This window comes from Lepidochelys olivacea, assembly GCF_965140295.1.
Source record: "Lepidochelys olivacea isolate rLepOli2 genome assembly, chromosome: 1".
Taxonomy (NCBI): domain Eukaryota; kingdom Metazoa; phylum Chordata; order Testudines; family Cheloniidae; genus Lepidochelys; species Lepidochelys olivacea.
The window spans coordinates 97364615-97380983 of record NC_140411.1 but is presented as its reverse complement, the minus strand read 5'-3'; the positions used below and the strand labels follow the sequence as shown (position 1 = coordinate 97380983).

The 16369-nt window shown below is 42.4% G+C and overlaps 1 protein-coding gene across 2 annotated transcripts in view; it reads right to left on the bottom strand.

Moving 5' to 3' along the window:
• Positions 1-16369, bottom strand: part of GPC6 (glypican 6) — a 1115179-nt gene that overhangs the window by 309798 nt on the left and 789012 nt on the right. The gene's annotated exons all lie outside the window — the stretch shown is intronic.

Here is a 16369-nt window from a genome sequence, read left to right as displayed (position 1 = left end):
AGATTCCAGGTCTAGCCACTGAGCAGAAGTCCAGTTTGTAAAACAGTGTTCATTAGTGTGCTGCAGACACAGTCCTAGTCACCAGAGGGGAATAATTTTGCCATGTTTTGATGGTACATAATGAGAAATTCCAAGCCAAAAAATAAATCTAACTCTCTTCTCTATATAATGGAAGTTATTATTTTCATAGTATTCATCTTCTCTTCCTGTTCTGCCATAAGCTATCAATATACTGTCTTCAATATAATTAGGGCAACTTATCATATCTGCAAGAGCCCGTGTCATTATAATCCAGCGCTCCAAACTGACAGGTCATGTAAAATTTAAAAAAAGAATAATAGAACTGTTCTACACATACTCATATATACACACATACTCCCAACACAACACATTTCTCATTTCCAGTGTCAAGGAACAACAACAAAAATCCCATCACAGATAATCACATAACTTAGAGGTCACTCCTAACAGTACACTTAAATAATAAATCATTGAGGCTGAAGAAAATGGAAAGCTTATTATTAAGTAATATAAAGTACCATGTTTGGGTCTCTTTCTGACAGGGAAGCCAAGACTTTTTGTTCGTGTATGCAATGCTTTTGCAGGCTGATGCATTATCACTGCCCCATATGAATACCACACTGATACAAACATGACCTTGTGCTCTAAATCTTGCAGCTACTGAAAGCTAAACATTCATTGCTTCCTTAAGGATCAGCATGAAGCAGGTGCCAACTGAATCAGATGTGAGAGAGATACATGTATTTCACTGATATAAACTGACATCTGTTGTGCACTTTAAAAAGTATCTACACATGGATATCAGAGGGCCAAGGATTTCTGTGTCTTACATTTCAAGAAAGCCAATGAGAGTGAGGAAAATAGTAGCAGAACAACTGCATTTTTTGGGGCATTGTTTGGTTTCCTTTATAAATTCTCATCTAACTGCCAATCAAAAAAATAATATTCAGATGTTAATCCTAGCTAATTAGTAGCAGCTCAACTCAAAAGTAATCTCTTCTGGGCAAGTTTTAGTGCTGCAGATGTTTTGTCCTTCTCTTCTCATAAGTGTCAAAAGCAGCCCGACAGTACAACAGCCTAATAAACAATAGATGCTATTTTAAGAAAATATCTGTCATTTATTGGAACTTCTGCCATTTATGATCACCGAGAGAAGAGATCAAATTATACACCACTGCAACGGAGGAGAAATGTGTCCACTCAGTCACGGTGTCCTGGACACCTGGTACTTCATGCATCTGCAGTCTTAAATTGTTGTCCTTCACCTTTGTTCACACTTTCAATCTCTAATAGCTTCCATTTAGAAGCTTGTCTCCTTTAATTTAGTCACGAGTGCACTTTCCAAAGAACTGCCAGAAATCTTAAGCAGTATTAAACTGTAGCCTCCTCAGGGCAGATGTCTGTCAGTTTGAACATCTGGGGGAGGAGGGGAAGTGGATTGTAACATAATTACTTTTATAAAGAGAGTAGCTATTTATGTGCTCGTTTTGTGGTAGTAATGGACTTTGAAATATAGCCTGTCATACTATTCAAAATCAGATCATGAGCAGTCATAAAATAGTATTTCAAATTCAAACAATGGATCAAAAGAGAATCCTTTTACTAATGCACTCTGACAAGAAAGTACTAACTCTATCATGGAAAGAAGCAGATGGATTGAATTTCTACACTTAATGAAGTTAAAATGACCATGAAGAAAAGAGTTATTGAATAGGCTCCAACAGTCAGGAGTACTGGAATCCTGAGAGGGCCACCTGCCAATAACATTTAATATGCTAATACTATTACAGTACATGAAATTTTCTATTCTGCCCATAAAGGTCTTGTTAACAGTAATTAAATGTTAAGACATTCTGCTCCAAAAAGAAAAGAGAATGAAATTATTTTTATTAGAACTAGAGGAAAACTTTTTAAATTAGTATTTGAATTGGAAGAGACTGAATTTCCACTACTGTTACCTGTCAGCTCTGTGTTCGTGTGGAACCAGGGCACAGTACCCAGCCTGTCTGACTCACAAAAGACCTTCCCCCTTCCTCCTCCCGCAGCCTCTGCTTGAACCAAAGCCAATGAGAAGAAAGACTTACAAAAAGCAATGAAAAGGCAGCGGGAGACACACCTAAACCCCTCTAGACAAGGGTGACAGGATTAAGGAAACTCCCCTAGCCTCATTTGCATCAAAGATGGGACTGGGAGGCATCCCCATTAGCACACAGAATGGAGAACAGAGATTCCAAGGCAAGAACCGCACTGAGCTATGGGACCAGAAAAGCAGGACAGCACTGCATGATGGGGGATCTCTGCTCCAGATGTTAATGAAACCATGCCTGCACACACCCAGCTCAGTAGTTATCAGACCAATTCTAGTAATAAATCCTTTATTGGTAACCCAAAATACTGAAGCTGCCTAATTGCATTGTGAGCTCCGTGGGAAGGAACACCACCAATAGCCAGGAATAATCAGTTCCTATTGTCTAGCCTGAACTAAACAACTTCGGTATACTCCCTTGAGCCATCAGTTTACCCACAAACAAATCTAATGTTCTCCCTTGAACCACTGTTCTTTTCCTACAAAAACCCTACCCATGCTCAAGTGCTATGATGCCTGGATCCAAAATCTGCATCAGTTCCACTGGGACTTCTTCTCCTGACTGATCGTGCCGGGGGGCTCTGCCCGGGTCCTCAGCTACCACCACCACCTGGGAACCCCGATCAATTCTAGCTTCACGGAGTGGTGAGAACCCAGCTCTCTCTGGGTATAGCCTTCTGACCTGGACTTGCATAATCAGTTATAGTTTCCTAAACCTGACTTAAACAAACAAAACATTTATAATATTAAATCTAACTTAAATTTGATTATGACTCCCCTTATATGGTTATTACCTGGCAACAAATAACTTTCACGGTTAAGCTGGTTGCTGCTTTCTCTCCTCCCCCCCCCCCGCCCCTCTGTGGGTGTTTTTTGGCTTCCCTATTCACTCTGCAGCAATGCTCCTTGTACCTAAGCTAAAGATCCCTGCAGAGCCCAAAAATTCTGTGGGGTTTCCTCATCCAGGAGGTTACTACCAGAACAATTGTAACATGAAAGTGGGGATAGGGAAATGAGGGTGACAGCTTGGAGGTGCTGTTTGACCCAGCCTGCTGAATCCAAGGGCCTATGAGGGTGACAGCTTGGACAGCTCTACCCAGCCTACTGGGTCCAGGGACATATAAGTGGGGTCAGCTTGGGAGTACTGATTGACCCAGTCCTCTGAGACATGCTCTGTTAACTTGTGTGTTCATCTGATTCTGGGACTGGAGGAACCCAGCCCTGGGGAACCTAGGTCCTGCAGGATAGCTCCATGGAGAAGGAACTTGCAGAATGGAGAAGTAGAGCTCCATATGAGAACACAAGTGACATAAGCAGTACGTTGATAGAATTACAGAACCTCCTCCCCCCCGAAGAGTAACCCTAATAAATGAACGTACACCAAAGTAACAGGCAAATCTGGTAACGCTACCAAGAGACAATAAAACTGATAATGTGTATTAAATTATATACAATCACATCTACATAATCAGAAATGGAAATATTTGTGTAACCTACTGGTGCGTGTGTCACAAACCCACCACCTATACCAATCCACAGAAGATATGAGCTGTTACAGCCCCCAGCCACAGAGCTTTAGCTCAAACCATAGCCGCTCCGGAGGTCCTTGCTTCCCCAATGTGTTAGACAAGAGGCAGCCACTGCATAAGTGGGTACCATCTGGGATTTGAAACATTGTGGGCTCACTGAGATGAGCTTCCTTTGAGGAGAGAAAATATGGAAGCCATTAGTGAGTGTATTTTACAGGCCCTCACTGTGTCGATCCACAGAGGATATCAGTTGCTACTGAGCCTTGGGTTTTTAGTTCAAGCTGTAGCATCTCATGCTTTTAGTTCCTGAGGTCCCCGGTTCAATCTCTGGTGTATTAGCCAAGAGAGTGGCCATCACATTTGCACAAAGTATTTGAATGACATTTTAAATATATATCTTCCCTTAAAAATGGTAAAATATGAGCTATACCAACAGTAGGTGCTGGGATTATACAGCTTGACTTCCAGTAAGGAATAATTGGATTCAGTCAATAAAACTAATTAAAATAGCCAGTTTCTTTCGAATCATGCTGCTGCTTTTAATACTTATTCCTAGGTTTTCAAAAAACATCCATTTCACACAAAAAATTTACTTTCCTGGACAAATATGTAGATTGTAATTTTAAGACATTTAGAGTACAATGAAGCCTAATTAACTTCTAACCTATGCCATGTCTACTACAATGTATATACTCAAGTTAATACTAAATGAGTTCCTCATTGATAAATGACTTTGTGATAAATACACAAGAACTTAACAAGGACTAGTCACTTCTTATAAAACATTCCAGCATTTATTTTTGCTTAGCACCTTGGCCCCATGCTCCAAAGCTTCTGCCACCATGTGATATAAAATACTCAGAAAAATCCCCAAAGTGAAATTCCAAGAGGTTATGCAACAAAAGTGCTAGCAGTATAAAATGTTGTAAGTATTTCATTTTGTAAATGTATCCAGTCAAAAATAACAGGTTAAAAATTTCATGACAGAAAGGAACCCTATGAAGCCCTCAGTAATGGAAATTGGGCAGCAAACTGGAATATAGTCTCAATACAGAAAAGAAAAGAGAGAGCATGTGAAAACTCAGACCCAAAATTATTACCAAAGTACCTATCCATTGTATATCTACTGTATGGGTCTATACAGCTATATTTATAAAGTATCTATCAACAAAACACTGTACAAGATTTAATGGCACAGTGAGAATTATCAGCAGGCCAGTTAGTTATCTGTACTACTGTACATGGAACTAGGGTCCCTAATGTGAGCATGACATGATAGTGATTTTCCAGAATGCTCTATGTTTCATTGTAGGCTTTCACTTCTAAGTACACCATCATATTGTTTTCCATGGTTATTCTTTAGGGTACATTATAGCAAAGTGCTGTGTTTTACACACTGACTTGTACATGGTGATGTTAGGGTTCTCCATGTTCTTCTTTCAATGAGTGTTCAGACTCTTTGGCCGGCTGTTAACAGTCTGCCTACTGCTCTCTTGAATGTATACCTGGATTCTGATATGATCACAGCTGCCACAGAGGTGAAGCAATCTTTAAGATAACATGGACCTGTTCCATTGAGGTCCTTGTAACTCTATACTTCACTGCATAACCTACAGCAGCAACCAATTCAAGGTTCATTAAACAGTCTCTTCAGTTCAATACACTCAAGGGACAGACTGCCGTGTTCTTCACCAATTGTAGCTTTTGTGGATTTCTTGTTTAGGCTATGACAGAATGAGCTGATACAATATGTGGGGAGGAGGGGGGCTTGGAGGGTCAAGTGCCCCCGCAGATTGGCCTGCTGGGGGCAGGGAAGAAGAGGGGCTCTGTCTTTCTCTCCCTGTGCCTCCCACACCCACCACCCCAGCACATATGGCTGCTCTTCCTGGCACCTGGGAAGTGAGTGTGTGTATGACAGCGAGCCTCCCAGCCAGCTTCTCTAAGGCAGAAGCAGCTCTGTTCCACTCTCCATCCAGCTGCCAGGGAAAGCAGCCAAATACGAGGTGGAGAGGCACAGAGAGAGAAGGACGGACAGAGAGGAGGAGCCTTCCTCTCCCCTGCCGGTAACATGGGGCAGGGAGAGTGCTACGGCCCTGGGCTGGGGCTCAGGGGTCACTGAGTAGGGAAGACACTTGGGGCAGTTACATGTCCTCCCATTTACCTTATGCCCCCCCAGTACGGAGAGACACCAGTCATCTGCAGCTGTCCAGTCTCCAGGTGACAACACATGAACTATTATCACAAGGTCTTCATTTGAGAGCAATGGATGGAGTCTTCCTGACAGCCAGAGGTGGAAGAAGACATGTTCAGTCCATTACGACCCACAGGCTGTACCTACTTTAGGCGTGTTTTAGAAAAATCTTCCAGTGTTACACTACCGCCATTTTAGCCCCTTTGGTGTGAGTGAACTAGCGTTCACAGAGGAGCTGCATTTTTGTTGTTTCATCTAACCTTGCTCAGACCTAACCAAGATCTCACTGGGGTAAAAATGCCAGTGCTCCATCTATGCTAGCACTTCTGTTTCAACCTGGTACTAGTGCAATGATGGGAGAGATTTCCCCACAAAGTCTAATGGGGATAAAGGGGAAGGCTGTCTTAGTTGCTGGAAGGTATGTGCCTTCAACTAAATGTGATAAGATGGTGCTTACCAGATCCTTTACAGCATTTACCACTGCCAATTAGCATTACTTTAATCTTTCCTAGAATCAGTTTAAGTCAACTCTTCATCATCCAGGAGCCAATCTCCTCCAAGCACTGTGTTACAATGTGAGACAATAGTTTAAATATAGCAAAGAGGTAAAAAAGGAGCCATAACTACAACTCCAAATAGAGAATGTGTAGTATATGATAAGCTGATTTTTTTTTGTTCCTTTGTTCAGACATCTGCCAACAGAGACAACTTACTTTCTTGGTACTTTTGGATCAAGTAGTTCATAGTACATTACAATTCCAACCCTAACAAAATTCTCTTTTACATGAAGATGAAGGGAAGTAGAGCAGAAGAGGGACTTCATGATTTTTTTAAAATGATTCCAAGTTACACACATCTTGGAATGGTACTGCCTTCTATCATACATGAGCTGACTGCTTACCTCTTCTGTTCTTCCACTTCATAGTTCATGGTTAACTTTCCCAAGACAGCTATACATTTACTTTCAAGAGGGCAGCACATACCCTGCTTGGTCTGCATCACAGGAAGCACAGCTTTGCCAGACACATCTGGTATAGTCAGCATCATGAAAAATGAAACTGGCTTTTTAATCGTAGCTATTCCTCTCCTTAATTATCTCCTAAGCTATGGGTACATGAATATAAAAGTAATTTTCCTCTCCCTCTTTTCATCACTATGATAGTATGATGAATGTTACATGCAGATAATGAACACCTAACAAACATTTTTTTTTTAGAAATGCATCAGATGGGTCAGGTTGTTGCTAACCCAAAACTGCTATGGTAGTATCCATACAGAAATTATTTTTGAGCATTGTATATCTACAAAATAACATTCGCCTTTTTTCAAAGCATAATGGACTAGGAATACAAAGGAAAATTTCAGACAGAATCCTTAGACTATCCCACTGATACGTAAAAATAAATAAATAAACGGAAGCTACTTTGATAACTTGAAATTTGTACAGATGTTCTTTGAACATCTAAGGGATTTTGTAAACAGGTGTTAAAAATAAATGAGTAGTTTTAAAATGACCAGAGATATGAGAAATCTCAGGTTCAGAAATTAGACTAATATGAATTGTGTTTACTCAAGCAAAGAAGGGGCTACAGTTTACATTTATAGTTAAACACAGTTTGTCACAAATTGATCAATATTACAACCTCTCTAGCATATTCCTTTTTATTTAAAAAGGGTCTGTTCTAAAACTCATTGAAATCAATGGGATTCTCTCCATTCACATCCAAATGCCATTCATAAGGCACTCAGGCTTGTACTACAATGGAAAGTTATATCGGCATAGCTACGTCAGTCAGGGGCATGAAAAAAGCACACCAGGAACAGTGTAGCTACACTGACATAACCAGCCATGTCAATGCAACCATGTCAACAGAAGAGAGCTTCCATTGATGGAGCTAATGTCATTGGGAGAGGTGGTGTTCCTACACCGACAGTAGACCCCTTCCATCACAATAATCTGATCCTACACTTTGGGGTTATGCCAGCATAGCAATATCAGTACAGTCTCTGTAGCTATACCCCTAGTTGCTAACTGCGACTACAGACCATTCTTACTTCTCTGCTACAGTTATGTCTTTTTATAGTCCATGCAGAGTTTAAAATTTCACTTCATAATGGCCATAGATTATAGGTTTTCCTTCAAATTATAGAGCCATCAATTAAGTGTCTGTAGACACGTCATTTCAACACCAGAGAGAATTTCTGCTGTACTAAGCCACCTCACTTTGGTCTCAAGTGAAACATTTTTTTAGCCTAACTTGCAGTGTAGCTTATGTTTTAATTCATACAACACTGAAAGCATGTGTTCATTTAGTAGCAGATAAACAAATCTGCATTTTTTTTATTATAGTATAGGGACGCTGGAACAATTTTATTGAAGGGGTGCTGGAAATCCCATGTGTGATGGATGTCATTCATTTGGTTGCTATTACTACTTCAAACAAGTGGGTATTTCTGCATTCCCATTACCCCTAGTTCCAGCTCTCCATCTACACTCAAGTATGAAAGAATCTAATAGGACCCATTCTTCAACATAGATCTGCATCCCATGTCACCATTAGTACAAACTTCTACTTTCCTTTGAAACTAACTGGCACTCTTGCTGACCATTTCAGAAGACATCCCAATGACTGAATGGGCATAGTGAATCAATTAGTCTCACACTGCTAGAGGTGCCATAAGTAAGATACCACCTTGCAGGATGCTGTGGAGAAGCTTGCATTGCCACTGCCCAGGCCGGCATCTCTTTCAGGGACACATGAGCAAACACTGCCATAGTTTGCAGAAGGAACTTGTAATTTGGCAAGGGAGTGTAGTACCAGAAGAGTGCCTTTTGCTGTCCATGGGAAAATATGTTCAGATTTGGCTGAGTTATAAATTGTCAAAATCACTATTTAGCATCTGTGTTGTACTCCATAGCACTTGCTAAAGCTGTATGGCTAATTTTTTGGACCTTCTGTGTGTCCTAAGCATGCTCCAGCCCCATTAAGACCTCAGTTAACATAAAAAATGACTTTGGAGGTGATCCTAGCAATTACAACCTGCTACACCTAACTTCATTAGAATCTGGCTACACAATCTGACTACATACATGCAAGACGTTGTGTGTCCTTGAAGTCTCAGACAACTCAGTGCAGTTGTGATTGGGTAAGTCTTGAGATCTGAAACAATGGACTGAATTGTCTGAAACCTTGACTTGAGTCAAGTTAAATATTGCCCCTATAAATTCTATCCTCTGAACCCCCAGGAGGATAGCCTCTTCTGCGTTAACTGCCTCAATGCCTTGGAAGTTGACTGGATAAGAGTTACACTGGACAGGACCTGAACTCTGGAAGTACCCCGCACCGGCCAGTTGTCCAGGTAGGGATAGATTTGTACTCCTAACTTTCTCAGGAAGGCTGCTACCACTACCATACATTTTGTAAAAACCCACGGAGCTGCCAACAAGTCAAAAGGCAGCACCATGAACTGGTAATAATATTGATTTACCAGGAAGCTAAGATACTTCCTGTGGTCTTGATAAATTGTTATATGGAAATAGGCATCTTTTAAGATGAGGGCAGCACACCAGTCTCAAGGATCTAGGGAGGGGATAATAGCAGCCAGGGTGATCATATTAAGCTATCATTTTTAGATATTTGTTGAGTTGACATAGATCTAAAATTGGCCTGAGACTGCCCTTTACTTTTGGTATTAGAAAATAGTGGGAGTAAAACTCTGTTCCTTTGTGACACAGAGGAACCTTGTCTATGGCTCCCATTCAGATGAGAGATTGAGTTCCTTGGGAGGGAGGTCCCTGAAGAGGAATGTGGAGGGGGATTGGAAGGAGAGGTATATGGCTTCATTAAGGTGATATGACTTTAATATCTAGAACTCTGCTCTGAAATGTAAGGACAAGTTACCTGAGGATGCTAAGCAGGAGTTCCTTTCACTAGTAGATTAAGAGAAGTTGGTGGTGAGAACATTATTTAAGGCTAGTTTGGACTGAGCTACTAGGATGATGGCTTCTGCAATCACTGTGCATAGGTGCTTGTGGCTACAGCCTTCAGAGTTGCTCAAAGAGTTTCCACAGGTGATGCAGGACCTGCTATTTAAAGAGTCATTCCTCTTTTTATCTCAGATGGATGATAAACTTCATAGCATATAGGACTCCAGGGTAACTCTGAAGTCATTGGGCATGTCCAGGAAGCACTTTCCCAGCAGTGTCCTTGGAAGCCTTCTGCTTCTTCCTGGGCACTGGCAAGGGAGAATGACGCCAGAACTCTGTCAGCATCAGAGGCTCATGTCTCACAGATGCTGAAGTGCTTTGTACCCTCTCTGACCAAGAAGGCTTTGAAGGTGGTCTCAGAGCAACCTCCATCAAAAGAAGCTTCAGTCTGGCCTCTCAACCATTCTTGGTCCTAGGCTTGAAGTCCCTGATCTCTGAGATGCACCCAAGCACCTCAAATAACTAGAGTGCAGGTCGCTCACAGACAGGGGCTTTGAGCATCCCAGGCAGGACTTGATGCCTGGTGATCAAGACATCCCTTAGTACCAATAATCAACCTCCAAATTGGGGAACAGATCAAAAATTAAGACACTAAATTAACTCAACACACATTAACTGACCTTAACAACATACAAATATGTAACTATATACAAGAAAAAAACATACTGAAAGCACTTGCTAACTCAAGGCCAACAGATTCCAACAACCATCACAGGTGGTAAGAAAGAACAGAGGGAGATTGGGGTGGGGAGGTGGCTTTGCCCTTTATACATGCATGCAGTGGAGTGTTGTGCAGAGGGCACTCAAGCTTCCCCAATGAGTACCCGGAGGGAAATAATTTCTGACAGCTGAGCTCAGGATGCACACACCAAGAGTAGAATGTATACGTGCAATCACTCAAAGAACTATTCAGTCTTGTCACAGGGCACCTCCATTGCTACCTGATAAACTTGACTGCCTGGCCAATTCAGAAGGTTCTGCAGACACAAACACACACCAGGCTATTTATCCTTCACCAAGGTGTGCAATTATTTCCCTCTTACAGCAGAACATGCATCACAGGCTTATAGCAAGGACAGACTTCCTGTACCCCTTGCTCTCCTACCCAGGCTCACTCTAAGTTTCTTTCTGAGCTCCTCCTGAGCTGTCCCTAGCTTCCTGTTTCCTCCTTATATTTTATCCAATTACTTTGTTAGCCCAGTGATTGTCACTCAGCTGCTCACACTTCCCCCACCCACAGTCTATATAAGGGGCACTCTCCATGTTCCTTTGCCCCCACACTGGTAGCAGACTACTGCTCGGGTGGCTGGGGCACCGTCTTTTGCCCCCTGTAAACCCTTTATTGGGTTTCGCTGTCTCTTTCACCCACTCTTAGTCATCAGGGTACAGAGCTCTTTTTATAGAAAGTTCACCTCCCCATACTCCTCTGTTAATTTCACTGATGCCTCTACTGGTGCCTCTGAACCCAGACCCAGAGAGGCTCTGTATAAACTGCTCCAGAATAATGGAGTCCATCAGGACTTCAATTTCTCGCCTGTCTGACTGCTATCATGGAGGGGCCCCGTGTAACAATTTCTATGCAAAGGCCCTGGGGCATATCCCACCATCCTATCTGATGGCCCTGAACTTTTGGCAGTATTTCTCAGCTGACCCTGTCCAAAATAGGAGCCTTCAGTGTATCCTAGTCTTTCGCCTGGTGTTTGCTCAGGGCCATAAAGGCTGCCTGAGGCTTGCCTGCTAGATAAGGGGCCAGCTGAAGGGTCCATGCACCCTTGTCCCATCTGATGCTAGTAGCCATCTGCTCAAAAGTTAATAAAAAGATGTTGGGCCATCTGCTCAATCCCCAGTCTCCTCACTGGCACTCACCAGCCACTGCAGGAGCTGTTGCTGTACCTGACGTTGTTTGATGAATTTCTTCAGCATTTATTGTTGCTCTGCCTGCTAATATAATAGTGTTTGCCTCTCTGCCAACAGGTATCTGTTGCATCTCTTTTATTACTCCACTAGCCCGTGCAGCATCTCATCCATGGTGCCTGCATCTCTTGCCTTCATGCAAGTCCTCCCTCATGTATCCTCTTTCGCTGAGGGAGTTACAGCTGCTGGACAAGCTCCCATGTGTCAGAGGACGCCTCTGTTGCTACCTGGTGAACCTGACTGCCTGGCCAGTTCAGATCGCTCTGTAGTCACAACACACACACACCAGGCTGTTTAACCTTCACCAAGGTGTGTATTTATAGCCCTCTTACATCACAGTAAGATGTATTACAGACTTATAGCAAGGACAACTTCTCTGCAGCCCTCACTCAACGGCCTCTGAGTTTCCTTCTGAATTCCTCCTGAGGCACCCCTTGCTTCCAATGTCCTTCTTATATTCTCCCCAATTACCTTGTTAACCTAGTAATTGTGAGCACCCAGGTGACAATTCTCCCCCTGCCCTCCCCCCACCTCCAGTGGAAAGTGTATAATTGTCCTCAGCTGGGTCTACAGCCTTCTCCAGGCTACAGCAATATCAGCTATCAGGGTGCTGCTGCTAACACCCTGTCACAAGTCTAAATAAGGGACACAGAATCTGACCCTGCACAAATAAAACTAAGAGACAGTTACTATTCTAGAAGCACATCTGTTACACTTCCTACATGTTAAGGAACAGCATTAAGCTCCTTTACACAATCATTTTCATAGGCGGAAGGAAATGACCAGAATAAATTTTTTATTAAAATGTTATTTTACTGTCTCTCTCTTTTGAGCATTAATGAACTTGTATTGAGTAGCTCTCCAAGAATTAGAAGAGCAAAAAGGGGGAAAAAGTTTTAACTGTAATTTCTAAAATAAGGGTATATTCAGGAAATACTAACCATGAATCAGGATTAAAAAAATCTGACCTGTGCATATGCTTGGGAAACTCCCTAAAAAGCTGCCCTCACTCTGAGCCCCCCAAATCTGCAGAGGAATTATTATAATGATGTTATTACCAAAGGTAACTTATCTGTAAGTTCCTATCAAAGTGTTACCAATTAGCACTATGATATGCTAATTGTTAGAAGTTAACCTAGTGGCGGCAATCACCATCTGTAGACAAAATAGTCATTTTACCTGCAGGTCCTTGAACACAGCAGTAACCATATGGCACAGAGAGCTGGGCTTGTTCAGCGCATCTCTAATAAAATCTAGGCGACACAGATAAGCTATGATAGGTGTCATAGTGAACAAGTGCAATGACCTTTCACATCTGGATGCCTCTTTTCTAATTAGGAATGAGTAAGACATCAGAGGGTCAGGTGATACTGTCTAACTGAGTGCCTTGTTTGTATATGGATGCATTATTGTAAGGCAAAAGTTTAAAAAACAGCATCTCCAAATACTGTATTTGGTGATACAACAGAATATGACACCACATTCTGTCTTTAAAAATGTGAAAGGTCAGAATTTTAGATCAAAATATGAAATTTCTTCCCCCCACTGTATGTTTATTATGGTATTTATTTAGATTTATAAAACAACTGAATTCTCATCCATGTTCTGGACACCCTTATGAAATTTCATTTTCAGAACTAGTATTTTAACATGCTGCTTATTTCACTCCAACAACATACAAATATGAACCAGAAGCCAGTAATAAAGGCCAGGATTTTGGCTCCCTTGCTCACTTTGTGTAGCAGCATATTGCACAAACAGCCCCACTGAAATCACACTTCCTATAGATTAAGGTCTCAGCTCTCAACCTCCCACAAACATTGGGAGAAAAGATGGACCTTGCAGCAGCTAATGAGCCCAAGCGCTGGAAGACCAAGGAGCAGAGCACATTCCAAAATTGAAAACCCCACAACTCTCTTTTACTGAGTGAGTTCCAGCTCACCCCTCTGTGCTGAGCTTAAGCACAGCAGTAAGGCAAGGGGGTAAGGCTCTCTCTCACATAGCCAGACTGCAAACATTTTAGAGTTTTACAGGGCATTAAAAGTTTGAATCAGACCCAAAAACTTATTGGCATCTGGTACAGTTCCTGGTGCATTTGCTGCTTTAATGTGCTCCTAGCATTGAAAATCCCTTTAATAAGTGGGCCATAGCATCCTGCACTACCTTCAGATTCTCCACTTACGCTGGGTACAGATCAGAGGGTGGACTATCAAGGAACAGGTTATAGCTCCCTGGTTGTCTGCTTGTTTTCATGTACAGGCTGGAGCAGCCTGGTAACTGCTCTAACTGCAACAACTTTAACTGGGTGTGATCCTCAAAGAACCGTATGCCATTTGAGGATTACAGGATCACATCACACCATCATTCCCATTGCTCATCCCTACCCCATGCATCAGGGGCTACAGGGAGGGAGGTGTAGGAGCTAGCATCCCTGACTCTACACCAGCTGATGTTCCCTGATGCATAAGGGTGTCTCCAGCAAAGAGATTACAGGCAGTTTTCACTCCCTTTGTACTGTCTATAGGATGTAAAAAGAGTGAGGACTGCCTGGGAATCTGGCCCTCTGAGTAATATCAAGGTGTAGACACATCGAGAATATATAATTGTATTGCTTATTTTTCAGATGATTAATGCAGAAAACGGTTGCAAGGTCAATATTGTTTGGAAAATGTCACAATAAGATACAAGTGGAAAAAAATCACTCTTAGCCATGGTCATTACTTCAAAACCCACTGTTATGTCTGCATTTCCAGTAAAAATGGGTTTACAAGATACCATACCCTTCTTAATTGTTATTCCACATAGCCTTTGTTAAATTTCCCCTCTCCCATACACATGCTAGTGTAGAAGAATGAATAATGTTAGGAGTCTATTACAGGAGTGGGTGGGTGAGGTTTGGCGGCCTGCCATGTGCAGGAGATCAGAGTAGATGATTGTGATGGTCCCTTCTGGACTTAAAGTCTACAAGGAAATTTTCGATCGCTTCTTAAGAACACATGCGACAGATATCTGTCACATTGCTAATTGTACTACAGGAAGGCCCTTGGATACTGTGGTATGAGAACTTGACTACAAGAGAACAAATATGCTGAGCAATGGAGATCATCTCTTTAAGATAGGAATGCAATATATTCCAAAGGTTCATGATGTTCGGTGTCGAGAGAGGCTATAGAGTGGTTCACTGCATTTTATCCCTGATCTGCACTGTATCTGCACCTCACAGCTTGTTCCCATGTTCATAAATGATTAGTCTGAGTCTTTGTATTGCAAAAGGGATTTTATGATTTCCTTTAAGCACACATGAAGCAGTCTTATTTTACTACCTGCTGGACATGTCTCAAACTGTACTGTCTTGGGTCCTCTGTTAAAATTTTGTAACTTGCCTAACCTCTCATTCTCCCACAGCACTAAAAATCACCCACATTCGTGAAAAACAGTACTTGCTGGGTTCCTGTAGCGATAGGAAAATACTAATGTTTATACGATCAGAGTTATGAGGGACTAAACTTGATAATTGCACTAGGGCTTAGCATGATGCTTTCTTGGCATGCCTAGGACTGAGCGTCCCTTTGTTACCTGGCCCACCTCCAGCAAGGTGGTGAATTGCTTGTATTTAACTGGGTGTCAGCTCCCTGACGCTCCCAGTCTGTTAGCTACACAACCTCCTCAGGGTAATGCTAGTTCTCACATTGCTTTGCTGGCTACCAGTAGGTGCCCTGCGCCCCTGTGAAGCGTTCTGCTGCGATAACCAGCCTGTCACTGGGGAACAGCCACCACGGCACCCCAGCTCCAAACATGCACTGCCACGTTCAGTCTCAGTCAAGGAGGTTTATTCTTTTATAACAAAGGTTAAACAACAGTCTTAAGTCAGTACCTAGCTCCCAGGTTTCAGGGCCGCCCTTCGTAGGGGTCTCTGACATTCCAGCTACTGGCAGTTTCCTAGCCACAGCCAACTCTGCTCCCCTCTTGGAGGAGGAGGAGGAGGAGGAGGAGGAGCAGCAGCAGCCGCCGCCGCCGCCACAGGGTTGCTTCCCTGAACCCCTTTGCTCCAGGACTCACCACAGGAGTTAGTTTCAATGTGGCCTTTATGACCCAGGGCTCAGCCTACTTGCAGCCCTTTATACACCCAGGTGTAGCCCAGCCCTCTTTAATTAGCAGGATTAGGCTCACCTGCACCAGTCAGGGAGCACTGGACCCAGTCTATCCACAGAGACCAGCTATCCTGGGACACAGCCCCTGTTACTGGCTACTCAAAGAAATACCAGGTTTACTGTCTTCAAGGTCATAGTGTACACACCAGCTTGTTTGATTCAACTGAAGATCAACTCCTACATAACATCACAGCACTGAGATAGATTTAAACATCTATGTTTATTTTCAAAGATTAATATTTAAGAGAGAGTAAGGATAATGGACACAGAAAGGTTATATAAACAAGAAAATCATAACATGCTTTCTAGAGAGTAAACTTAACAGGCTAACTGCCTGACCAAGGAAGTCTCTCTCACCCCCAATGTCTTCTGCAGTGTTTCCAACCAGAGAAAGTTGAAATCCCATTTTTTGGAATGCAATCACACTGCCACGTTACTTCCTCAGGTGTAAAATAAAAGTTTTTGATTTCCCCTTATATTCCTAAAGCC